The 27,971-nt window shown below is 41.9% G+C and overlaps 1 long non-coding RNA gene across 3 annotated transcripts; it reads right to left on the bottom strand.

Moving 5' to 3' along the window:
- Positions 1-110: 110 nt before the first annotated feature.
- LOC115935822 (uncharacterized) lies at positions 111-26,563 on the bottom strand. Of its 3 annotated transcripts, XR_010129870.1 has the most exons (7): positions 24,218-26,563; positions 21,037-23,472; positions 20,791-20,854; positions 11,384-11,525; positions 5,057-5,208; positions 4,541-4,675; positions 111-3,420 (listed from the first exon to the last, which is right to left on the bottom strand). It is a non-coding gene; the product is annotated as an uncharacterized lncRNA (long non-coding RNA). The 3 variants fall into 3 exon arrangements; XR_010129868.1 differs by having other exon boundaries at positions 21,037-26,563; XR_010129869.1 differs by lacking the exon at positions 5,057-5,208 and adding an exon at positions 4,150-4,188 and having other exon boundaries at positions 111-3,413; positions 21,037-26,562.
- Between the last annotated feature and the right edge of the window lie 1,408 nt (positions 26,564-27,971).

The following is a 27,971-nucleotide window of genomic DNA, read 5'->3' on the forward strand; positions in this document are numbered from 1 at the left end:
CTTTTCATCAGCTTGGAAGAGTTTTTTTTATCATACATATGAACTGTGAATAAATTTTCTTAGTCGATTTGAGTTGTTTTAGTCCCTCAAAGGTATCTAATGTTTTATAGCGAAATCCTTTCCCTTTTCTTTTACAGTTTCTGTATTTTTGTTTTCATGTAAAAGTTGTCACAATCTCTACAACGCACATAGGTTTTCCTTTTTTATTGTCTGTTTCACCAACTAAAATATGTTCTTCATGTGGAAAAGGACACAACCTATCTTGTTCATCATTGTATCACCAGTTCCTAGAGCAGGCCTCAAGTATGTCAACAACTTAATAAGTATATTGTGAGTACATAAATGAAATTATTTTTATTTCTGTAAAACCCCTTGTGTATGCACTTGACTGACTCAAGTAAAATGGTCTGAACTGGAGAAAGGAACTATTCCCTTCAAAGTATGTCATAGGGCCTTCAACTTACACTGTTAGTGCAGCAATATCTCCATCATTGCTGAAGTATGTCAAAACTCAGACATTCATCAATAGCTCCAATAAGACAAAGTTGTCATATGGGTTAGCCTCTGATTTTTCTTTTTCAGATGGAGTCTCTCAAGCTGGAGTGCAGTGGCGTGATCTCGGCTCACTGCAACCTCCGCCTCCCGGGTTCAAGTGATTCTTCCAGCTCAGCCTCCCAAGTAGCTGGGATTACAGGTACCCGTAATCATGCCTGGCTAATTTCTGTATTTTTAGTAGACACAGGGTTTCACCATGTTGGCCAGGCTGGTGTTGAACTCCTGACCTCAAGTAATACACCAGCTTCAGTCTCCCAAAGTGTTGGGATTACAGGCGTGAGCCACTGTGCCTGGCCAATTTTTCTACTAAGTTCTAAATTAGACATTGCCTGTATATCACCTGAACATCACCCCAAGACACTTTCTCTGTGAGATGGTAAGCCCCATCTGGTAATTTTCCACCTGACCAAAATGGTTCCTGCTGGTGTAATAGATTCTCACATGAATTTATTCCCTGTCTACAGCTAGATGGACCTCACATGAGCACTTCTCCATCAGGGGCCAACTGGAACTTCTTCCTGGGAGTGTAGAATATTGTATCATTAAAAAAATGAAGTAAAGCTGGGAAATAACAACAGCCGATATCTAGCTCTAGTTTTAACCAAAATTATTTTGTCACCCTCCTACATTATAGCTGCTCTGTGTTCTTCCTCTGACTTTTGTGAGTCAACAAAGTCATCTTTTACCCAAGTTAATTCAAGTTGGGTTTATGACATTAGAATTTAAGATCCTGAAGTATTACAAAAAGAGACTAAAAATTCAAATTTTCTCCCCCAATCCATTCTTTTAAAAACCAGGAGTCCCTGTACCCAAATTCTGAGACTCAAATCTCCAACTCACCCGTAGCAACCACCATCATCTTCTCTTCTCTAGATTTACACGGGTGCATGCATTTGTGCAAGATGGGAGGGCTGTTTACATAGCAGAGGGTCAGGGAACCAAAATGCTGTTATGTTGATGAACCAACAGTATTTCTATCTTAGCTTAACACTTGAGACACAGTACTAAATGAAGTTAAATTTTCATCACTAAAATTGCTGTGACCTTTATCTCTTCCGTTCCTACTGTACTTGCTGAAATATGACTTCATTTATGACATTTCCAACTCATCAACCATGTCAGCTGGGGACAGAGTTAAAATAACTTTTAAAAACTGAACTTCAGACAAATGTGCTTGGCTCTGGGAAATCTTAGAAAGTTTTAGCATATTAAGCAAAAGCCTGCATTGTTTTTTTCTTACATGCTTGATAGTATGAATATTTATCTGGAATTTTATTTTGTGCTGGTTATTATATGAAGTGTGTACTGTCCTCATCAAAGAGTGCTTTATACAGAAATAATTTAAGTCAAAACATCCTCTTTCTTATATGAGTCTTCTTCAAGGGCCAAGTTAATAAAATTAATAGACTGAACCTTTAAACTCTTAAATATTTACATTTAAATTAGTGACATAAGATTGTATACATTAAAAAAGTCTATTCATTAGGATCTCAGGTAAATCCTAAAATGTAGAACACATACTTTAGGCAAGGAAAGTAATTTTTGTTTCCTCAAATTTAAGTATATAGGTTTCTTAGTTTTCTTTTTAAAAAATAAATTTTTAATTTTCAAATAGGTTTAAATTTACAGAAGAGTTGCAAATAGAATACACAGAGTTCTCCTCTGCACCATACCCAATTTTCCCCATTTTAATGTCTTACATTACTATGTTACATTTGTCACAATTATTGAATCAATATTGATACGTTATTAAGTTTATACTTTATTTCTATTTCCTTGGTTTTTACTTAATGTCCTTTTCTGTTCCAGGATTCCATATCAGGATACCACAGGACACTGAGTCCTTAGGTTCTTCCCGGCTGTGATCCTTTCTCAGGCCTACATTGTTTTTGATGACCTTGATGGTTTTAGGGGGTACTAGTCAGGTGTTTTTGGAAACTGTTTCTCAACTGAGGTTTGTCTGATGTAGTGGGATTATTAGTTTTGGGAGGGAACATGTCAAGGTAAAATGCCATTCTCATCCTGTCGTATGATACACACTTTCAACTTGACTGATCAATGCTCACACTGGCCTTGATCACCTGGCTGAGACAGTGTTTGTTAGGTTTCTCCAATGTGAAGTTACTCTTTTTCCTCCTTTGCTATACTGAGTTCTTGGTAGGATGTCATTATGTGAAGCCCACAGTTTAGAGGTGGGGAGTGATGCTCTTCTTCCTGGAGTGCCTGATCTCCTTTTGAAATGATTTTTCATGCTGAACACAGAGTAATTAAAGTAAGAAAAATACAGATATTGAATGACTAGTTGCAAGAAGTCCATTATGACATCTGACATGAAAAATTATCTACCTGTCTATTAAATGATTATATCTATGTATACAAACATTAAATACTAAGCTATGCAATATTGTCTTTACTGAAGGTAAAGGTCATTAGATTATATTTCGTGCAGTGAACTGAGAAATATCTCATTTTTCAGACCTAAATCCCATCATTTCTTCAGAATACCAACTCTTTATAGAATGTTGTTTTGGAAGAAGTTTATATTGGTGAAAGTTTACTTTGGCACATCTATGGGATAAGATGACTTTCTCCACTTCATAGATTTTGAATTCAGGATATGACTTTCTCTACCAATGAGCAAAAATGGACCAAAAAATGGGGTAACATGAGGAAATCAAGTCTGAGACGGTCCACAACTGATCCCTTTTCTTCACCATACTTAGGTAAATGCTGTGGCACGAGTTGTTCACATTAAATACAATGAAGCAAATCATAAGCAGCAGCGCAGTTGTGATGGTTCCGGTCTCATGGGAGGCTCTAGAGGAACAGCCATTGTTGTGAAGATGTTGATTATTTTTCTGGTGTCTGTGAAGGAAAATCACAAAGTAGCCACTGGCCCAACTCATGAGAACCAGAAAAATTAAGTCCTGGAGTGTGATAACTCGTATGAGAGATGGCAATTGCGTTACCCATGTGTGGTGTAGCTAAACACATTTTTATGGAGAGATTCTTGGTGACACTGCCATATTTGATAGTGTCAACAAATGGCACAAGCCTGACGTAGATGAGACTGTTGATGACCCAGAGTTTAAGAAAAGCATAGTGGTGTTTTGAGCATTTTCTCTTTCAGCTACGCCCACCTGGATTTGCTGGGGCTCCCACGGAGGGCCTGCACCATGCTTAGGAGGTATGTTGTACACAGGGGAAGTCCCCAAGATACTCTATATACAAATTCAAATTCCCTACATCCAGTATAATTCAAAAGATTTTTAATATTGAAAGATTTTACTGCCAATGGAATAACTTTGCGGAGAAGTGTCATCGTATTAGCAACAGACAAGTGAAGGAAAAGCCAGCCCATGGGCTTCTTCTGCTGGGGACATATCAAAAAGGTGTAAATAGGCATCAGGAGTAGCAGTAAGTTCCTCCAAATCCCAATGTCAATATGAGAGAGGAAAAAAATTTCCATAATTGTATTGCTGGAAAGCATGGTGTTATAGGCTCTCAGAATGATACAAATATTATGTTTCAGCCTGAAAAGACTGAAAAACATCAAATTAAAATGTAAACTACAAGCAGAACCCAAAAGGATACATGTCCCAGGGAGAAAGGATTTCATCTCTTATGTAGTTCCTTTAAAAGGGAATACGAAAGGAATAGAACTGTATTAAACATCATGTTGGAAAATTCCATGGTAACCAATTATCTCTCTCAATGTTCACAGGTAATTTTGGGGTGTGATTTAGGCCAATAGGAAATAATGAATATTTCCATAGCGAATAAGCCTTCACTTATGACACACATTTATTTTGGCAGTAATAATTAGTCTCTCTCTAGAACCCAGAATAAAATGAGAAAAATCAAGTGGGTTTTGATCTGCAGTGCCATTTATATTTGGTAAGATTTCTCATTATGTTAGTCAGTCTGAAACAAATTACAGTGGAGTGTGGCAGGAACATGTATTATGAACTAAATAAATACTCACTAATGCACTCATGATCCGGTTGGATGAAAACGTTCAGTGTCTACTCTGATGGAAGCCAAAGATGCTGATCATAATGAAGTCAAAACCATCAGTACCTGATTCACACTCTTACATTTCCTTAAAAATACCAGGAGGCTGAAACAGAAAAGTGGAAAAGAGAAATTAAAGATAATTTATAGAAGGTTTATAAGTGATAAAAACATGAAAAATAACTTTTTCAGTTATTAAATCAATTCAAATGGAAACAAATAATTTTGCTCATCAATTTGTAAAAGTTTCCAAATTAATCTGCTTCAAAAATGAAAAGGTCCAGTAAGATAATAAATTTTCCTATAATGCTAATGGGGATTAAGTGTTGATATCTTTGGCAAAGCAATTTAAAATACATATTAAAAATTTGAAGACAATTGTACAAAAATAAATAGCCTTCACACATACAAATTACAATCAGAAGCTATAAGGGCAGAGACAACTACATTTACAATGGCAATAAAACATACTTAGGAATAAACTTACCAAGAAATGTACAAAGCCCGTAAGAAGAAAACTGTAGGCCAGGAATTGTGGTTCACGCCTGTAATCCCAATGCTTTGGGAGGCCAAAACAGGAGGATAGCTTGAGCTTGGGAGTTTGAGACTAACCTGGGCAACAAAGTGAGACCCTTGTCTCTACAAAAAATAAAAAAAATTAACTGGGCATGGTGGTGCATGCCTGTGGTCCCAGCTACTAGGAAGGCTTAGGCAGGAGGGTTGCTTGAGCCCAGGAAGTTGAGATTGCAGGATGCTGTTTCATGCCATTACACTCCAGCTTGGGAGACAGGGCAAGACCCTGTCTCAAATACAAAAAACAACAACACACACACCAAAAAAACACTGTAAAACATTTCTAAAAAACATAAAAGTGTCTTGAACAGATACAGAGACATTTGGATAGAATGCCTCAATATCATCAGTATGTCAGTTCTCCGGTAATTTAGCATATGAAGTCAATGCAATCCCAACTGAGATAACAACAGTAGTTTTTTTTGGTTGGGTTTTTGGATCTAGACAAGTTGATATTGAAGTTCATATGGAAAAATAATCACAAGGGTAGAAAAATAGTATCAAGAGAAATGAGGGGGATTAACATCACCACATATTAAAACAACTGCAAAGACTGTGTAATTAAAACAATAATAATGGCCCACGACTAAACAAATAGATGAATGAGATAGAACTAAAATCAAGCACACAAATCCAAATATTATGGAAAATTAGTAAATCATAAAAAGTTCATATCTCAAATCACTGGGCTAAAAAGGGGACTTTTTAAGTAAATGATGTAGCCATTTATTTTTCCAATGGCATAGCCATTTGAAAACGTCGGATCAGTTTCTCACACTATACACAAGAACAAACACTGTAACAATGGGAAATATAAAGAAAGAGTCATGCATGGTCTCTGTTCTGACTGCTTGAACTCTATCTGGGAGCAGTGCAATCTAGAATTCTCCATTCAGCCCCCAAGTGCCCCTCTCCCTTTTGCTCCAGCCCCTTATTTATCCTCTCTGGGCTCTCAGGGTCTTGCCTTGTGTCCTTGTGCAAGTTCAGCTTAGTGTACAACCAGGACATCACATGACCTGCATGCAATCCTGGGGCTCCTTTCCTGCCCCACTCTTTCCTCTCTGGTGACTTTCCACATAAAATCCAGCCACTTCAAAAGCCCCAATAGGTTTCATCACCCAGCAAGATCTCTGCTCTACGTTTGGGCTCCATTTCCTGGCTCATGGCTCTGTTCCCTTCACTTGAGAATTATAGTCATTCAGCCTGGCCAACATAGTGAGATTCTGTCTCTACAAAAAATTAGCCACATGTGGTGGTGTGTGCCTGTAGTCCCAGCTACTCAGGAGGCTGAGGTGGGAAGATTGTTCGGACCTGGGAGGTCAAGGCTATGGTGAGCTGTGATGGAGCCACTGCACTCCAGCCTGGGCCAAAGGGAAAGATTCTGTCTCCAATAAATAAAGGAAAGAAAGAAAATAAATAAATAAAAGGAACTGTAGTCTGTACTGTCTGTTTTTCAAAACCTGGACACAGTTGTTTATTTTCTTCCCCTTTGACAATTGTCGATGGTCAAACAATAAATCTGCTACTTATTCCTCTGAGAGGGCTGCCCCCCCTTTTTTGTTATTATGTTTAAAAATTGAAGAGATCATGTCACTATTACTATAGATTTTTCCTTTTTTCTCTTTTTTAGTTTTTCATTTTTTAGAACAGAGTTTTGCTGTGTCACCCAGACTGGAGTACAGTGGTGTGATCATAGCTCACTGTAACCTCAAGTGATCCCCCCTCCTCAGCCTCCTAAGTAGCTGGGACTACAGGTGTCAGCAACCACATCTGGCTAGATTTTAAATTTTTTGTAGAGAGAGGGTCTCACTATGTTGCCCAAGCTGGTCTTGAACTCCTGGCTCCAGCAATCCTTCTGCCTTAGCTTCCCAAACTGCTGGGATTACAGGGATGAACCATTGTGCCTGGCCTACCAAATTTTTCATAATCTGGATTTGACAGACGGTTTCCTTATGGTTTCACTTTACTTGTATCTCCATCCTCTATATTTTGCATGAACTTTTAACTGTATCTACAGATTTGATATATTTCATTTTTGTTTTATTGAGAATATTTCACTATAGTACTGTGTACTTCCATTTGCATCAAAACAGAAAGCACAATATCTGTTTAGTGATATCAAAATTGATTATTGCGTCCAAGTATTATCAGCCTGAGTCATCTGTTATACAGGTTCCTCGTCAACCTGTTAAATACTTGGTATCCATTCACATTCATTGCCTAGACATAGTCCTCATTAGAGTTACAAAGTAGTGATTTTCTAATCATACTATTTCTCCTCTGTTAATTAGCTGAAATGTTCTGGCACTAGAATATTCATTAGTGAACTTCATTCGTAAGTAGAAGAAACAATGAACAAATTCAAATGATAAATGGTAAGAGAAAAATGGAAAATCTGCAATTCTTACCAGATACAAAGGGCGAATTTCAATATTTTTGGGTTCTAAAAACGATCAAGATATAAAACAAAAACCCAATAGAAAACAATGTGCAAAGGGTATGAGGTTACAGTTCACAGAAAAAGAAAATACAATGGCTTAGATGAACATATTTTCATACATATTTATAATGGGATAAATGCACATCAAAATTTCAATTCCATTTCTTTGACAATTAGAATGACTAAGATTAAAATTTTAATTAAAAAATTTATGGGCAACATAATAAGACTGATTTCTTAAAAAAAGGTAGTTATTCATTTCTGTTGGTAGAGTTGTTGGGTATAAGGTACTTTCATAACATTTCCTACAAAAGGTACATTTTTTCTTACCATTTCAGTCAGCTGTTTCATATTCACAAATTTATCCTCTAAGTATACTTGTATATGTGTAAAATTTTTATTTAAAAAGTTATTCACTGTAATAAACTTTTCACTGCAATGAATGAATATTCATTCATTTTCTGTAGTAGCAAAAGACTAGAGCAACCCATTAATTATGGGTTGAGTACACAGAGTGTATCAATAAATGAAACAATACAATTTCACGTATTTATTTATTTATTTTTATTTTTATTTTTTGGAGACAAAGTCTTGCTCTGTTGCCCAGGCTGGAGTGCAGTGGCATGATCTCAGCTCAGTGCAACCTCTGCCTCCTCGATTCAAGCAATTCTTCTGCCTCCACCTCCCAAGTAGCTGGGATTACAGGCATGTGCCACCACATCCAGCTACCTTTTGTATTTTTAGTAGAGACGGGGTTTCACCATAAGAGCCAGGCTGGACTCGAACTCTTCACCTCAGGTGATTCACCCATCTCAGCCTCCCTAAGTGCCAGGATTACAGGTGTGAGCCACTGCGCCTGGCCAACAATTTCATGTGTTTTAAAATCAGAAAGCTCTTTATGTAGTTATCTAGAATTATGCAAGAGATGGTTAGAAGAAAATATGTGAGAATTACTTAACTAGCATCAAGGGTAATGTTTCCAGGATAAAAAGTTCATATAAAATAAGAAAAGGGTTGTTAAAAATTGACCTAAAGAACTTTTGCATGATGAAAATAATGTAAGTCAAAATGCATATAATAAATCTGAAAAATATTAGTAACCTGTTCATAGATAATTGGTTAACATCAGGTGTGTGTGTGTGTGTATGTGTGTGTGTGTGTGTGTCTATATGCTTTTAAAAACAGTGAAGAAAATCTTACCAAAAAATAAAAACAAAGCAAAAGACATGAGTGGACATGAATTGCTGGGACATGATCAGATGGAGCAAAGAGAAAATGAATAGTAAGATGATAGATTTAAACTAAACTATATTAGTAATTATACTATATGTAAATAAACTAAATAAATAAAATACAGACATTATAAATATAAAGCAAGACCTACATATGTACTAAAACATATACAATTTGAATAGATAGACACAGATATGCACAACACTAAACATAATAAAGCTTGTGTGACTATATTCATTTCAAATAAAATACACTTGAAGAAACCGGAAATGCCAGAGAAAGAGACTTCCTAATGATAAAACTGTCAATTCATCAAAAAGTCACAGCAGTTCTAAATGTGCATTTATCTGTAGCAGCTTCAAAATGTGGTGAGCAATATCTGTCAGAACTAAATAAAAAACTGTATCAACACACATCATAGTTGGATGTTTCAATGCCATTATCTCAGTAATTAATGAAATACTAAAAAAACTGTAAGAACGTAAAAGATCTGAACAAGTCAAATTGACTGAACTGACATTTATAGAGTATTACACCACAAAATGGCAGAGTAAAAATGGCAGAGTTCTGGGAAATAAAAATAAATTTCAATATACTTTAAAATATTAAAGCCATACAAAAACAAATAAGAATAAAGGAGGTGGGAGGAAATTTGGGAGGTGATGGATATATTTATGTCTTTGAGGGTGATGATGGTTTCTGGATGTATATTTATCCAAACTCATCAGGATGTATACATTAAATATGTATTGCTTTTTATATGTCAATGATGCCTCAATAAAGTGGCTTAATTTTTTAAATTACAAAAACCCATATGAAATATCTTATGTGAGCACAATAGTATTATAATAAATTAGAAATCAGGGCCAGGTGCGGTGGCTCACACCTGTAATCACAGTACTTTGGGAGGCCAAGACAGGTGCATCACTGAGGTCAGGTGTTGAGACCAGCCTGGCCATCATGGCGAAATCCCATCTCTACTAAAAATACAAAAATTAGCTGGGTGTGGTGGCAGGCGCCTGTAATCCCAGCTACTCAGGAGGTTAAGGCAGGAGAATTGCTTGAACCCAGGAGGTGGAGGTTGCAGTGAGCCGAGGTCGTGCCACTGCACTCCAGCCTGGATGACAGAGCAAGACTCTTTCAAAAATAAATAGACAGATAAATAAATAAATAAGTTAGAAATCAGGTACTGAGAAAAATCACCAAACATTACGATTAAATTACACACTTCTAAATAATCCATGGTTACTAGAAGAAATTACAATGGACATCAGGAAACTTATTGAACTAAACAATTATGAAAACAAATGACAAAAAATAAGAGATCTATCTAAGGAAGTACTGAATGAAAAATGCTTAAACAATAAATTATTAAACTTAATGATTCACTTAAGATGCTAGAAAAAGAAGAAATAAACTAAAAATAAATAGAAGTAATGCACTAGTAAAGAAAGGAAAAGAATTCAGTAAAACAGGAAAAAACTCAATAGAGAAAATTAAAACCAAAATTTGAACATTTAAAAAGAAATTAAAGTGAATAAATCCCTAAAAATAAAGCACAAATTATTAATACCTGGAATAAAATGGGGCATAAGTGCAATTCCCAGAGATATTAAAAATTATAATAAGATATTATGAGTAACTTTATGCCAATATATTAAATAACTGATAAAATAAATTTCTTGAAAGCCACAATTCATTAACCTGACATAGAAGAGAAAGCTAAGTAGCTCTATATATGTTAAAGAGAGTTCATAATGAAAAACCTTTCCAAAAAGAAAACATATACATCCTGATTAGTTTGGGTAAGTATACATCCAGAAACCATCATCACCATAAAAGACACAAACATATGCAAAAGGTAAAAGATATATAAAGGTATATCATGACCAAGGGGGATTTATCCCAGGAATGCAATGTTGCTTTAGTATTTAAAAATAAATCCAAAGAATTAATCACATTTATAGAATAAAAGAGAAAAAGTACATGATCATCTGAACTGTTGTACAAAGAAACAATTTGATGAGATTCAATACCCATTAATGATAATAAACTTTCAAGCAAATACATTTCCCCAATATTTTTAAAAGTCTGCAAAGAAACCCAGTGCAGCTAATATTATAATTAATAATGAATTATTGTATATGTCCTTCCTAAAATTGGCAACAGGAGGAGGATTTCTATTCCCAATACTTCTATTCCACATTGTATTGGAGCTCCTAGGCAGTGCAATGAGGAAAAAAGATGAAATAAAATACTAAGATAGTTTAGAAAGTAAGAAGACCATCTGCATTTGCAGATAGCTTGACTGTGTATATGAAAAACAAAGAAATCTACAAAAATCTACATGAACTAGTGAATTAATTAAACAAGTTTGGAGTATAAAAGTTTTGCATTTAAAATCAATTGTGTTTTATTAAAGAGCAACACCCAGCCGGGTGCGGTGACTCAAGCCTGTAATCCCAGCACTTTGGGAGGCCGGGGCGGGCGGATCACAAGGTCAGGAGAGCGAGACCGTCCTGGCTAACGCGCTGAAACCCCGTCTCTACTAAAAATACAAAAAATTACCTGGGTGTGCTGGCGGGCGCCTGTAGTCCCAGCTGCTTGGGAGGCTGAGGCAGGAGAATGGCGGGAACTCGGGAGGCGAAGCTTGCAGTGAGCGGAGATTGCGCCACTGCACTCCAGCCTGGGCGACAGAGCAGGACTCAGTCTCAAAAAAAAAAAAAAAAGAGCAACACCCATTTGCAAAATGAAATAAATAGCATTGAAAGTATAAAACACTTAGGAATAAATTTAACAAATAACATGCAAAACACATACACTGAAAACTACAAACATTTCTCAGATAAAGACCACAAAATGGTGGGTGCGGTGGCTCACGCCTGTAATCCCAGCAAATTGGGAGGCCGAGGCAGGTGGATCACTTGAGGTCAGGAGTTTGAGACCAGTCTGGCCAACATGGTGAAACCCCGTCTCTACTAAAAATACGAAAATTAGGCGGGCATGGTGGCGGGCGCCTGTAATCTCAGCTACTCAGGAGGCTGAGGCAGGAGAATCGCGTGAACCCGGGAGGCACAGGTTGCAGCGAGCCAAGATCACGTCATTGCACTCCAGTCTGGGGGACAAGAGTGAAACTCTGTCTCAAAAAATAACAACAACAACAACAACAAATCAATGGAAGGATACACTATTTACAAAGATCAGGTACTGGATATCGTTAAAATTTCAATTTGCACAAGGTCGATCTATAGATTCAATGTAGTTTCTCATCAAAATCCCAACACGCATTTTTGTACAAATTAAAACATCGGTCCTAACATTTATATAAAGATTCAAAAACTTGGGATAACTTCAGTAATCCCAACAGTGTGATAGTTGTCTGCTCATGCAAAGCCGACAAATGGAAAAATGGGACAGAAGAGAGAATCCACAGACTCACACATACATAGTAGGCTGTTTTTTGTTAAAAGTAGTAAGGCAATTGAATGGGGGAAATAAGATTCTTATCAATAATTTTTCTGGGGAAACTGAATAAACTTACAGAAAGAAATGGACCTGAACTACTGCTTCATACCATACTTAAAATTAGAGATTGATTAGAGACCTAAGCATAAAACATACATCTTTTAAGTTTTGTTGGAAGAAAAACTTCAGGCAAATTAATTTGAAGAGAATTTAACTGTGCCAAGAACGATTTGCAAATCAGGCAGCCCCTGAACCGACTCCCTTGCTGCTGCATGGTGGGAGAGGATTTGTGGACAGAATAAAGAAAGTGATCTACAGAAAACAAAAGAGAGATACAGAATTGGACTGGTTACAGTTTGGCATGTGCCTTATTTGAACGTGGTTTGAACAGCTGGCAGCCTTTGGCACAAGAGTCGGTTACAACCTGTTCCAGTTCACTATGTATGGAGAGACCTTTTGATTCAAATTTAAAATTCAAAAAGAGGTAGCTTTAGGCCCAACATAATTTAAGCACTTCTAAAAGGTAGAAGGGAAACAGCTTTATAACATTAAAAGAGCACTAACTGCTCAAAAATTATAAATAGGACTTGAAAATTTGAAAATCTTCTGTTCATCTAAAGGCAAAAGCACCATGAAGAAAATAAAAATGGGCCAGGTGTGGTTTCTCACATCTGTAATCTCAGCACTTTGGGAGGCCAAAGTGGGAGGATTACTTGACCCCAGGAGTTCAAGACCAGCTTGGCAACACAGAAAGACCTCATCTCTAAAAGCATAAAATAAAATAAATTTTAAAAGAAGAAAATAAAAATGCAAGTAACAGAGATAAAGAATACACTGTAGCTGCAATACTGATATATATATATATACACACATATATATATACACACATATATATAGTTTTTTTTGTTTTTTTGTTTTTTTTTAGACGGAGTTTTGCTCTTGTTGCCCAAGCTGGAGTGCAATGGCATGATCTCGGCTCACCACAACCTCTGCCTCCTGGGTTAAAGAGATTCTCCTGCCTCAGCCTCCCGAGTAGCTGGGATTACGGACTTGTGCCACCATGCCTGGCTAATTTTTTTTGTATTTTTAGTAGAGACGCGGTTTCTCCTTATTGGTCAGGCTGGTCTCGAACTCCCATCCTCAGGTGATCTGCCCACCTCGGCCTTCCAAAGTGCTGGGATTACAGGCATGAACCACTGTGCCTGGCCTGATATTTGTTAAATAATTTGTATCAAGAATCAAAAAATAAATTATCACTTAAAAAAGTCAGGTAACATTTGAGACTAATCATTCAGTGTTTAAAGACAAAAATGAAATATTTTAAATGTATGTACTATGAGCTCTTCAAAAGCGAAAAATTGTTCCAGTTTTTCTAACTTGAAATGGAAGTCACTGAAGTCTCTTACAGGGTAAATTATCATAGTGCTTTGGCTGGAGAAGCTCACACAGAAGCAGAAACAGTAAAAACTCTTCTTAAAATTTATTTTTCACAGCATGATTGAGTTACAATTGATACACAAGGAACTGCACATATTTAATGTGCACAGTTTCTCTTGAGTAGCTGACACTGCTGAATGCCGACTGGGTGAAACATCAGGAAAAATCAGGGCAGTGCCACTTCCGATGTTACTCTGACTCATCAAGTTAAAGACTCAACTGCAAACATATGGTTTGAGCTGGTATCTTGTTTATAGAATTTGACTTTCACCGAACAAATGAGCAAATCTACAGACCTGGCTGGACTTGTATCAGCACCCACTATTCTTCAAAGGATTTTTTTAAATGTGAATGCTCAGCAGCAAATGTAAGTGGTGATAAATATTCAGAGTTGAATAACTTTATTGAATCTCATGGTTCTTCTGGAACAACTTTGTTTATATTTGCACTGTGGGTGCAATAGCCATGACAGAAAATGGCTGGCACTAGGGCACAGATCAAGGCAGGGGAACCAGCACCAAATTAGTAGTGGTAGCATTCTTCCCTGCCACACACTGGGGGTTAAAAGAAAAAAAGGCAATTTCCCTTAAGAATGTCCTGGACGGCCGGGCACGGTGGCTCACGCCTGTAATCTTAGCACTTTGGGAGGCTGAGGCTGGTGGATCACAAGGTCAGGAGTTCAAGACCAGCCTGGACAAGATGGTGAAACTCCATCTCTACTAAAAATACAAAAATTAGCTGGGTGTGGTGGCGGACACCTGTAATCCCAGCTGCTAGGGTGGCTGAGGCAGAGAATTGCTTGAACCCGGGAGGCGGAGGTTGCAGTGAGCCAAGATCGTGCCACTGCACTCCAGCCTGGGTGACAGAGTGAGATTCCATCTCAAAAAAAAAAAAAGAATTTCCTGAAAACAAGGCACTAAATATAGTTAACTTTATTAATCTTCTTCATCCTGCCCCTATAAAAAAATGCCTCTTTAGTGTTCGGAGTGATGAAATGCATGGAGTCCACAAAGCATTGCTGCTCCGTGTTGTAGCATGATGGTTGTCTCAAGGCACAGTGCTCGGGAGGCTGTGCAGGACCAGCTGCATGGAACAGCATTTGGCTTGAAAGAATGATGGGTGGACAAACCGATTTTTCAGACTAGAATAGTTAGCAGAAGCTGTCTTGAAAATGAAGGATGCAAGTCCATTACTGTTGCCAGTAACAGAATTCATGTTTTCAAGCAAAAATTAGAACTTTGGAAAACTTTGGAATCATTAAGTATTCAGAAGGTGAGCTTCAAAAGTTCTGATTACTTAATGTTTCTAAGGAGATCGGTGGTGAAATGAATGAATGTGATTTACGGATAGTGTATGAAATGTCAATATTTGAAAATTCTGCATAGTTCAGTAATAAAATATTTTCAAATTTGTCAATGAAAATAGAGCCAAAGTCCAAGATAACCAATGGATATTAATGTACAAGTATACAAAAAGTTCACTGACAAGATTTCAGATTCCACATTGCAACTAACTTTCAAAAACTATCACCTGTTGAGTCTGGTCTGGCATCGGAGAGGAAAATCCTCAGGAAAGTCTGTTAAACTCCATTTTCCCACTAAAGGTCTATGTGAAGTGAGATTTTCTTCATATACCTCAATCAAAACCACATGTCAAAACATAATAGGCCAGGCGCAGTGGCTCATGCCTGTAATCCCAGCACTTTGGGAGGCTGAAGTGGGTAGATCACTTTGAGGCCAGGAGTTCGAGACCAGCCTGGCCAACATGGTGAAACCCCATCTCTACTAAAATATAAAAACTTAGCTGGGCATAGTGGCCCACACCTGTAATCCCAGCTACTCAGGAGGCTGAGGCATGAGAATCACTTGAACCCGGGAGGCAGGTGTTGCGGTGAACCGAGGAGGCACCACTGCACTCCAGCCTGGGTGAAGGGTGATACTCTGTCTCAAATATTAATAATAATAATAATGAATGCAGAAGTAGATATGAGAAGTCAGCTATTTTCCATTGAAACAGACATTTAGGAGATGTGTAAGAATGTAAAATAACACAACTTGTCAATGCAATTTCTGTTTTGGGAAATATAGTTTTTTCATTAAAAAAGGTAATTTTGTAAATGTGATTTATTGTTATTTTGACTGAATTAACAAACATTTTTAAATTTAAAAAAGACAAGAAACCCAAATAAATGGGAAAATGGCTTGAACAGACCCTCACACAGGAATGGAAGTGTATGGAAAAGTGCCCAATGGTACCAATCATCAGGGAAACATATTAAACCACAGTGAGTGCCATGGTCACCCCGAAAAAGCAGGAGGGACCTCCACTCAAAATTTGGCCCAGATGTTGAGACTGACGATGCCACACACACCAGGAGATACAAAAATGTTCACTGCCGACATAACTGAATTCTCTGGGGAGCCCAGGGCAGGCCTCTCCAGCAGATTCAAAATGACTTGAAGGAGCAAGAAAAAGAGACTGCCCCAGGATTTTACTGTGGTTAGGGGTGGTCTGGGGTGAGAGGCCTCACATGAGGGCAAGGACTTGCATGGGCTGAATCTCCTTTCTGTGGGCACCAAAGGAAAGGAGTAGCAGCATTTCTTGTCTGCCCACATGTGGGGCACAGGGGGAAGAGGGAAGGGTGAGGCTGAAAAGCTGTCAGGAGTCAAACAGCAAAAAATGCAGTCAAAGTCCCCAGTGCAATGAGAAAGCACCACACACCCACTAGAAAGGCTGAGATGAAGGCCTGAGAACCCAGCACGCCGGAGATGACGTGGAACAACTGGAACTCTAAAGTCCTGCCTGGAGGAGGGTCACACAGCCACTTAGAAAACTTTTTACAGTTTCTTTAACACACACTTAATTCATAATAGAGCAATTCCACTTAGGTAATTCCTTTAGGTAATTCCTCACAGCAAAGTGAAAAAAAATCATAAAAATTCTTGTACTAGAATATTTATAGTTGCTCTTAGTAATAAGCAAAACTGGAAATAAACCATAAATTCATCAAGGGATAATGAATAAAGTGACTGTGGCATATTCCTACAATGGAATCCTACTCACCAATAAAAGAATACATTTACTTTACATGCAGGTGACCAAAAAAAAAAAAAAAAAACACATTGTGATACATGCAATAGCATGGCTGACTACCAGAAATACTATGCCGAATAAAATAAGCCAGACATACTCAAGTACATACCGTGTATGACTTCATCTATATATAAAGTTCAAGAACAGCCAAATACACAGTCATAGAAATCGCAACAGCAGTATGATTTTTTGCATGGTGACTGACAGGGACACAAAGGAAATTTCTGTAGTAATGGAACTTTTCTACATTTTGAATGGATGTAAATATTTATCAAAACACACTGGAATGTACATTACGAGCGTACTTTTCACAGAATGCAGATTTTACTATAATTATCTTTTATAAAAGGAATCCAGAAACAGAGAGAAGATATGCGTAATACATATATTCGATGATACTAATATCCAAAATATATAAAGAACTCCTAGAAATCAATTCAAAAAGACAAGATACCCAAATAAAAATAGACAAAATACTTGAAAATCTATTTCACAAAAGAGGATATCTGCGTGCATACTAATCGTATAAAAAAGTCCTCAACATCATTAGTCACGTGATAAATGTAAATGAAACAATAATGCCACTATACACCTACCATCATGTCTCAAATTTAAAAGGCCTAAAATACTGAGTTTGGCAAGAATTTGGATCAACTGGAACTGTCTTGCATTGTTGGTAAAAGGATAAATTGTTTGAGTCACTTAAAAAATATTTTGGCAGTTCCTACTAAAGATAAACCCACACAAAAATATACACACATACGTGCACATCTTATGACCTAGCAAATCACTCTTAGGCATACACTGAAAGGAAGTGGGTACTTATGTCCAAGAGTCATGAACAATAATGTTCACAGTGGAGTTATTCACAATAGCCCAAACCCCAGAATTATCAAATGCCTATCAAATCTAGAACAGGTATATGCATATTGGGGTATTCATACAACAGAATACTACACAGCAATAAAAATGAAGTACCGTGACATGCATCAGATGTCACCAAGGGCTTCCAGTTTCAATTAGAATACAAGAGATTCCTTGACCAAAACAAAGCCTGGTGGCGCCACCCCTCTGCTTCCTCTGTTCTGCTCCTGCACTCTAGCGACACTGTGCTTCGTACCCTTTCTTGAACAAAAGAAGGCGTGCTGCTCAGAGACTAGTTTCTGAAAGGTCCTTTCCTGGACTTCTGACATGTCTGATTTTTCTCTCCTGAAACTCATCTTTGTCTCAAGTACCCAATAATCCACCTCCCTAGTCACTCTCCGTATCCTTACTCTAATTTCCCACATCAATTGTCATGCACTGGATTATCTTGTTAATCTATTTATTGATTTGTTTACTTATTAACTCCTTCCCTCAACTAGAATGTAAGCTATTTGAAGAAAGGAGTCTTTTCTTTTCTTTCTCTTTTTTTTTTTTTTGAGATAGAGTTTCCTTCCATTGCCCAGGCTGGAGTGCAGTGGCTCACTGCAACCTCCTCTTCCTGGGTTCAAGCGATTCTCCTGCCTCAGCCTCCACAGTAGCTGGGATTATAAGTGCTCACCACCACACCCAGCTAATTTTTTTGTCTTTTTAGTAGAGACGGGGTTTCACCATGTTGGCTAGGCTGGTCTCAAACTCCTGACCTCAAGTGATCCGCCTGCCTCAGCCTCCCAAAGTGCTGGGATTACAGTCATGAGCCACTGCACCCAGCAAAGAAAGGAGTCTTATATGTCTCTTTAATTACCCAAAATAGTCCCAGCTAGATTTAAAGCCTATTAAATATTTGCTCAATAAATCTACGGTTCAAGGGCTTACTCGTTATATCAGTAAAATATTAGTTATAATAGAATATTATATATCCATCAAGAGTGATTTTAAATATTTAGTTAATATGAATAAATTTTCTTCTGAGAAAAGAAAGTTAAAATGAAAATTTAAAATTGTATACTTAGCATTAGAAAAACTGTGCTGAACAAGGTAATGTATACAGAGCAGTTACTGTAGTGCAGACATTGTACAAATTTCTTGAAATATATGCATATTTGTCCAGCATTGTGTTAGGTCCTGAATAATTAGTTTAAAAAATCCCTATCTCTACGTAGTTAATATTTTATTGGGGGGGGAGTGAAAAGATAGACTAGTAACAAGTAAGGAAACATAGAATAAAGTTGTGATAAATATGAAAATATTATATGAAGCAATGGAAAGGACTAGAAGAATCAACTTTAGACAAGGGCCTGGGGAAAACCTCTCTGAGTGGGTGATATTCCTCCTGAAAACCGAGGACAATTCCACGATGTGTGCGTGAATTTCTGGGCAGAAATCTGAGCAGTCTGTGCCTGAAAGGGACCAGAAACAACACAGCAGAATGTGTGAGAATTTAGCACTGGTCTGAACTCACACAGGTGTGAGATGAGGCTCTGGGAAGCAGGCAAGTGGGGAAAGCATGAGCATCACTGCAAAGCATTTAAAGATCAAGGGAGAGCTGAACCACAGCCCAAAAAGTGCACTGAGCTGTATTATGAAGCTAAGCACTCTCTGTTGTTGTCTGAGGACTCTCTGTTGAAATAGCAGGTGTGAAGAGTATCCAGTCTCATGATGTATACTAATACTCAGCACATTCAGGATACAGTCCAAAGCTATTCATTATACCAAGGACTATAAAACAATAAACTTGCACAAGAAAATACAATCTTTAGGCACCAACATTGAGATGAGACAGATGTTGGTATTACGTGATGAGGATTTTAAAGTAGCTATCACAACAGTGCTCCAACAAGCAATTACAGGCATACTTGGAACAAGGGGAAAATACGAATTCATGGCAAAGAAATGAAAGATACCAGGAAGAACTAAATGAAAATTTTAGAAGTGAAAAAACTAATAGAAATAAATTGCACTGGACAGACTCAAGAGAATGGAGATGACAGAGGAAAGATCAGGGATCTTGAAGACAAGTTTAATAGAAATTGTCCTGTTAGAATAGAGGAGACAAAACACAATGGAGAAAAGTGAATGCAGCCTCAGAGACCTGTGGGAAAATAACAAAAGGTCTAACTTTCAAATGATTGGCTCCCAGATGGAGAAAAGAAAGGAGTACTTGCCGGGCGCAGTGGCTCATGCCTGTAATCCCAGTACTTTGGAAGGCCGAGGCAGGTGGATCGCTTGAGGTCAGGAGTTTGAGACCAGCCTGGCCAACATGGTGAAACCCCGTCTCTACTAAAATACAAAAATTAGCTGGGCATGGTGGCAGGTGACTGTAATCCCAGCTACTTGGGAGGCTGAGGCAGGAGAATCACTTGGTCCTGGGAGGCAGAGGTTGCAGTGAGCTGAGATCATGCCACTGCACTCCAACCTGGGCGACAGAGGAAAACTCCGTCTCAAAAAAAAAAAAAAAAAAAAAGGACAGGACTGACTGAAAACATTTTTGAACAAATAATGGCAAAAAACATCACAAACATGGTGAAATACATAAATTCAAGGAGATAAGATAACCACTAAGAGGTCGTGTCCAAATGAATCCATGTCCAGATACACCATGACCAGATTTCCGAAAACTCGAAAAAACCAGAGAGAAATGCTCTATTCCCTATATGAGGACAATTCCCGTGACATCAGAAACCATGGATGCCAGAAAGAAACTTCCATAATAAGGTGTTTATTTAAAACTACTCAAATTCACTAGGATTATAACCAGGCTCTGTTACTTACCCACTGTGGACTTCAAGCAATATTCTGAATCAGAATTTCATTTTCTTTATCTTTAAGAGGGGGACTATAATTACAGCTACTGTAATAGACGTGTGAGAATTGATACAGTACTATATACATAAAATGCCAAAGAGCGTGTCTGGCTAAGACATGTTAGCTAATATACCATCATGATCCTCAACAACCACAAAATAACAGTAACTTAATACACTGTTATAACTCACTGGAGCACGTCCCCGTTTTGTGCATTCCTCATGCACAGAGACTTGGAAAGGGGAGGCTCTTACCAAAGGGAATTCTGCTGTTCTGCAGCCGCTTCCTCACACACATGGAGCCTTTGAGAGCAGGGGCCTGGAGGGGAATAACAGAGAAGGTCCCCAGATATAGGGAAGGATCCTGGAACAGACCTCCCCACGCCAGCTGTGATTATCATCGCAACTGCAGTCTCAGTGACACTGTCTGCAAAGGGGTGTCTGACAAGGTCCCAACAATTAAGGCCTTGTCAATGAAGTGAAGTTTTCCCACTGACCCACCTGGAGTAACCTGAAAGGCACAGTATCAGCATCTGCTCAGCACAGGATCAGCCTCTGTTCAGCATGCCTCCTGGGACCAGGCCCTTCACCATTGGGCTCTATGGGCTCTAAATGGAACCTAAGAGATGATCTGTTCCCAGCATTAACATTTACGAATGAAAAAACTGAAATTTATGGATAATGAGGAAAGTTTCTGCACCCATTTGTGGCAAATCTAGCAGTGAAGAGTCTTCCAGTTCCCACCCCTCATGTCCCTCTTGTTTTCATCACTCTCCACAGAGAAGAGAAACACACTAGGGGAAAGCCCCTCTGCTTCCCCATCATGCCCACTTTCATCCCAAACCTCTGTGTGTTTTCATTCTCCCCAATTCAGAGACCTTCACTGAAATTTAAAATGCTTCTTCAGGTGGGGTGTGGTGGCTCACATCTGTAATCCTAGCACTTTGGGAGGCCGAGGCGGGTGGATCACTTGACACCAGGAGTTCGAGACCAGCCTGGCCAACATGGTTGAAACCCCATCTCTACTAAAAATACAAAAATTAGCCAAGCGTGGTGGTGCACACCTGTAATCTCAGCTACTCAGGAGGCTAAGGCAGGAGAATTGCTTGAACACGGAAGGTGGAGGCTGCAGTGAGCCAAGATCACACCATTGCACTCCAGCCTGGGTGACAAAAGTGAGACTTCATCTCAAAAAAAAAAAAAAAAAAACTTTGAAAAGAAGTGAGGATTTGAGGCTTGGCACAGTAGCTCATGCCTGTAATCCCAGCACTTTGGGAGGCTGAGGTGGGTGGATCATTTGAGGTCAGGAGTTCAAGACTAGCCTGGCCAACATAGTAAAAGTCCCTCTCTACTAAAAGTACAAAAATTAGCTGGACATACGTCTGTAGTCCCAGCTACTCAGGGGCTGAGGCAGGAGAATAGCTTGAATCCAGGAGGTGGAGGTTGCAGTGAGCTGAGATCACACCACTGCACTCCAGCCTGGGGAACAGAGTGAGACATTATCTCAAACTAAAATAAATAAATAAAATAATAAAAATAAATGCAGATTTGGGACAGTGGGGACACTTACTTAGCTGATGCACAGCACAGGTGAGCAGTCCTTCTTTTGTGACCATGAAGACATAATTCCCAGGAGCCCACCTTGGGGTCTCCTAGAAAAAGCATGTGGGCTGCTCACCAGCTGCATATCCACCTTTCGTTTCCTGCACTCTCAGGAAGATGGGAGTTCTGGATTCAGCTGAACTGAGTTCTAGTTCAGACTCTGTGACTCACTGGCTGTGTAATTCTGGGTAAGTTACTTGCTCTCCTTGAGTCCCGTATCCTCCATGATAAAATGGAGAAGTGGAGTTATTGTAAGGATTTGAAGGCAAGGCAAGAGTTAAAGACACACACACACACACACACACACACACACACACACACACACACACACAGAGACTGGCCGCTTCAACAGCAACACAGGTTTATTACTAGCAAAACCCTGCGGAGGGGGAAACCAGCTTAGTGTCAGCGCCCACTGCCGCTCACAGGCTGGGGTAATCATGGGGCTGGGAGGGAGGGCTCTGGACAGTATAGCTTGCTGCTCAGTAGAAGATGATAAGGATGTTCCTGAAGTCAGGCTGTTGGGCCTTTGCCCAGCAGGATGTGATGTTTCTGCAGTCAGGTGGTTAGGACGTTTCTCACAGCCCGAGTTCCCATGGAATGTTTTACTCCAACCAGGATCTGCAAAACAGCAAGGGGTTTACCAAATAGTGCAGGTTAGACTAACAGTAACCTCTCCCAGGTAGACAGTTCTTCAACAGTAAACTTCCCTTGAGCACCTACACTGTACCAGACATGGTGCTAGGACCCAGGCCACAGGAGGAACAAGACAGATGAGGCCCCTGCCATCCTGGTGCTCATGTCTGATGAAGGAAGCTAACAGGTCGTAAGACCAGGTCAGATGGTGATGGTAATGAAAGACATTACCAGAGTGAGATGAGCTAGAAAGAAACTGAGGGAGCTGTTCCAAACACAGTGACAGGGAGAGACCCCTCCAAGACGTGACCTTTGAGCAGCAACCTGAGAGATGTGGGGTGGGGGGAGGCATGGAAAAGGAGCTGCCCCTGAAGCCATCCCAGGAGTAAAGACCCAGCACGAGGTGGGCAACAGAATGGCCTGACCTGTGCGTCCTTCATGCTTCCTTCCTCAGTGGTGCCCAAACAGAAACATGGGGCAATTCCACGCAGGGTCCATGGAAGGAGCAGAAAGCAGCCACAATGAAGAGCCATGGTGGGGATGAAATCTGGCCCAACAGTGAAGCTAGAAGCAGGTGCTGCTTACCACTCACCACAACACAGGTCATGAAGCATACCCAGCCCCTGAAGGCACGTCCAGGGCCAGACCAGCTGGCTGGGCTGCCAGCATCCTAGTAGAGATCCCAGAAGATCAGATAAGCTGGTTGAAGGTGGGGGAGAAAAGGAAAGCTTCAGAAAATTCCATAGGACCCATGACACTTAGCATGGACTTCCCCTGAGTGGGATCTGTTTGGCATTGCTGGTTCTAAAGAGTTGGTCCCACCACCCCCACCTGCCCGGTGCCCGACCAGGGGAAAACCTGGGATAAGGTCCACAGAAACAATCCCTGTGGAATGGGAAAGGGTGTTCTCATCCAAAACCAAGGGAGGAATCCCACAAAACACCACTTATAAGGAGCAGAGGGGCCTACAGGGAGAAACAGGATTCTGCTGCTCATTGGGGAATCTGCTTTTCAGCAGGAAAAGGAACATGCAGGATGCAGAAGCAAAGTGGACCCTGAGCTGTGGGGTTAGGGGAGCTGGTGCTGACACTGTCAGGGATGAGCCACAATAGGAGGCTTAGAACCCCTTACTTAGAACACACTAACTCAGAGGGCACCTGAGTGTAACCTGAGATGGTCCCTGAAGACTTTTCATCCAAGCGGGATCCCTCCCTTGCCATCTCCAGACCTGCCCCACAAGCTCCCTCCCTGGTCTCCTGGCTATTGTTCACTCCTTCCAGGAAGCCTTCCGCAGTCATCTCTAAAACGTGGCTGACTGTCCCTCCTTTATCCAGAACCTTCCATGGCTCCCCAGAGCCCTCCAGATCAAGTTCAAGTTCTTTGATCAGACACTTGATCTCAAGCTGCATTCTACCTCCTGAATTAAGATCCCAGAGATGCCCACCTTGCTCGGCACAAGTGCATCAATGAAGTCCAAAGTCTTGAATGTGGCCTTGGCCTTGAGGACGTCAACACCCTGGCTAGTGAGGGTGCAGTGCCACTCCAGGATGATGGTGTCTAAAGTTGAGCACCAGGTCGCAGGCCCTGCAGAAGCATCTCCCCTCAGGAGTGAGGTAGTACAGGAAGTCTGTGCACAGGCAGATCTGCTGGTGCCATTACACTATGAGGGCATGGAGCTCCAAGATGGTGGCAACATAGTCACTAGAATTCCTACAGGGTAAGGCTGGGGAGAGGAAGTAGCTGCATAACACATATGATACCCTGGAAGCACTTCCCAGCCAGAGTCTCAGGACCACATTACATCCAGATACAGGTGCCCTCTGAGCACACTTCTCTCTCTGCCTCCCACTCTGAGCTGCCTCCTGGCCCCACATGGGCAGCCTGGCCCAGGGGTTGGAGCCCAGCAAGTGTTCAGTCCATGGTGTTGACTGCTCCTTGGGCCAGGAGAGCCCTTGGTGACTCTCTGACTCCTCCTGTGGAACCTCTGACTCTCCCTTGGGACCTCCCAATTCCCATGGGAAGCCCCCATGGCTCTGGATTGCCCCACCTTGCCTGGGATCCTCCAGCCCCGTAGGCCTTACTCGATGCCTTAGCCCTCCCAGAACATGACATGTTCCTCAGAATGTGGCTGATGTCCAGGGCCATCTGTGGATGTTTGCTGGGGGCTTCTTGCTGTTCTCCTTTATGGTCTGTAGGGCAGGGCAAGGCCAAAAGCAGAAACCAATCCAACCTCAGAATGGACAAAATGCTCACTGCCACAAACGGCAACCATTTACAGTCAGCAGTGCTTCTGGAAAGAAAGGTTTCATTCTGCAAAATGCTCCTTGTTGGCTTCTTTCTGAAGCCAGGGAAGGGTACCAAGCCCAGCTTACCTACAGTGCCTACATTATCATCTGTGCCTAGGATGTGCGATGGGCCCCTGCTCCCACTGCAGGGTTGACGTTCCCTCCAGCTGGAGACCTGGGCTCCTGACACCACCTGGCCTGTTTGTCCTGCTCTGGATGAGGGTGGAAAGGCTGTATCTGGCATTTTCCTAGGTCCTTAGTTTCCACCTTGTAGACATCCAGCAGGAGTGACCATGCCCAGCCCCACACCTGAAATGGGACTCCCTTATAGAGCAGCTGAGACATCTACAGACAGAAGAGTGCTCTGGTGAGACAGGCCACAGCGGTCCCCAGGGAGGGTTGGGGGCCAGAAGATTCTGAAGGTTTCCAGTCTTGGGTTCTGTGGTTCCTCAAAGAGGTTAAGTTTATCTAAAACCAGGCCTCCCCTCCCACGATTCAAAGAGTGGGTGAGTGCTCTGCATCAGGAACTCTGATCTGGACCTATTTTTTCATTTAGGTCTCCAAAAGACAACCCCTAACCCCCAAGCTAGGGATGGTCCAAGCTCTGGCATGAGATTTTCTTCTAGCAATGTGATGCTTACAGGGACAGGTAGAAAAGCTGGTGATCAGGCCTGCTGTCCTCCGGGTAAGGACAGTGTGCCACCCATGCTCTGAGAGGCCGGTGGTGCCAGGCCACAACACTGGGTGCCTGTACCCCTGGCTCTGCAGACACCGGTCATGGAGGCCCTCCCCTCTCCACATTACCCTCTTGCTGCTCCTATATTTCTTCTAGTTATTAAACAATTTGGGCCATTTTTCTGTGCATCCGTTCTGACATTTTTGCTCTCAGATGAAACATGATAAAGGAAGCCAAGCCGCCAGTATTCCTGGAGGGGACCCTGGGTGCTGGGTCTTGGGCTCCAGGGCCCTAATGGGACTGAACCAGAAGGAGCCAGAGCCAGGGAAGGGCAAACACTGGGGCTGAGGCCCTAGGACCCAATGGCCATTGGTGGCCGGGACTTATGGCCCCAACACACCCTGTCCTCAGGCCACAGACACCATGGGCTTCGGTCAGGTCTCAGCCTCCCAGTAGTGTCCTGGTACTAGCAGGTGCTGACCCCTGAGCCACAAGCACAATTCTGGGTTTTGGGTTTTGGTAAAACCACCTCAGGGACAGAGTTCTGGGGTTGGATTTGGCAGGAACCATGGTGCCTCCCAGGGATGGTGTGTCACTCCTACTTGCCACAAAATGTGCACACAGGCTGTCCCACTGTCCAGCCCATCCTGCTGGACAGGATGGAGGAAGTCAGGGAACAGGTAGGGTGGACATCTGGGGTGCAGGGAGAGGCAGGTGCATGCTGGGAGGTCAGACCCTGCGAGGGCTGTGGGGGCATCAGGTGGGGTGGGCTCCAGGTGCACCCTCAATGCACTGGGCAGGTCTCAGGCCAGGCTCCCTGGACCCCGGCTGGGTGATGTGGTCACTCCCTGGGGGACTGCTGTCAGGTCCCAGCCACCCACCCTGGGCAGCACCGTCCCATCCCAGGACTGGACTTTCTGCATCCTGAGACAGGACAATACTGTCCAGGCCTGACAGACTGGGAGGACCCGTTAAGTCCTCCATCCCTAGACCAGCCTCCCACACAGCAAGGACAGTCTCTTAGCTCTACCTTCAGGGCACTGACTGATCCATGTCACTCTAAGGCAACCAAGGCAGAGCTGAGGACCTGTGCCAGGCTGGGAGCCAGTCCCCTCCCTAAATGGGCCTGAGGGAAGCACCATCCCTGTCCCAGTCCGCTGCAAGTTTCAGCCCAGGAGACACATAACGAAGGGAGGATGGAGCCCCTCTGCTTCCTGACACTGGAAAAGTGGGACCCAGGAGAAGAGGGAGTGCAGGGCTGGCAGGGGACACTCCAGGCCAATGGAGAGCTCCAGCTGCACCATGGGGCTGCCCCTCCTGGGCCGGAGGCTGTGCCCTCTGCAGGATCTGAGAAAGTCCAGTCCTGAGATGAGACAGTGCTGCCCATGGTGGGTGCCCGGTGCCTGACAGCAGTCCCCCAGGGAATGACCACATCACCCGGCTGGGGTCCAGGGAGCCTGGGCTGAGACCTGCCCAGTGCACTGAGGGTGCACCTGGAGCCCACCCCACCTGACGCCCCCACAGCCCTCACGGGGTCTGACCTCCCAGCATGCACCTGCCTCTCCCTGCACCCTGCTGCCCACCCTGCCTGTTCCCTGGCTTCCTCCATCCTGTGCAGCCCATAGACTGTGACCATCTATCCGGCCACTGTGGCCCTTCCTTTCCCTTTGTCCTGTTGGAATCTCTGAGCAAGATCTCCCAGGTCCATCCAAACACCTGCTTTGTCCAGTTTTGACTGGGCCTTTGGGCACTACTGGGCCATCCCAACTGTCCACAGGGCCCTCAATAACGTGCATTGCACCTGACATCTCCCAGCAGTGCTCAGCAGCCCCCGCTGACCAGGTCCAGGTCCCTGCTGGCCATATCCCACACATCAGGTCCTCCCTGACAACACCCTCACTGATTAGAACCCCATGACCAGGCCCCACTAATGAGGCCCTTGCTGCTAGGCCCACAGTGTCCAGGACCCCACTGACCAGGACCTTACTGACCAGGGCCTCACTGACCAGGTCCTTACTGACTAGGCCTCACTGACCAGGTTCTTACTGACCAGGGCCTCACTGACCAGGTTCCACTGATCATGACCCCATTGCCTGGCACCATAGATGAGGCTCCACTGACCAGGCCTCCAGGGAACAGGCTGCCACTGACCAGGCCCCTATTAACCAGGCCATAGGTGACCAGATGCCCCTGACTGTGACCCTAGTGAGTAGGCCCCACTGAATAGGCACCCACTG

This window comes from Gorilla gorilla, chromosome 12 (genome assembly GCF_029281585.2).
Source record: "Gorilla gorilla gorilla isolate KB3781 chromosome 12, NHGRI_mGorGor1-v2.1_pri, whole genome shotgun sequence".
Lineage (NCBI taxonomy): Eukaryota > Metazoa > Chordata > Mammalia > Primates > Hominidae > Gorilla > Gorilla gorilla.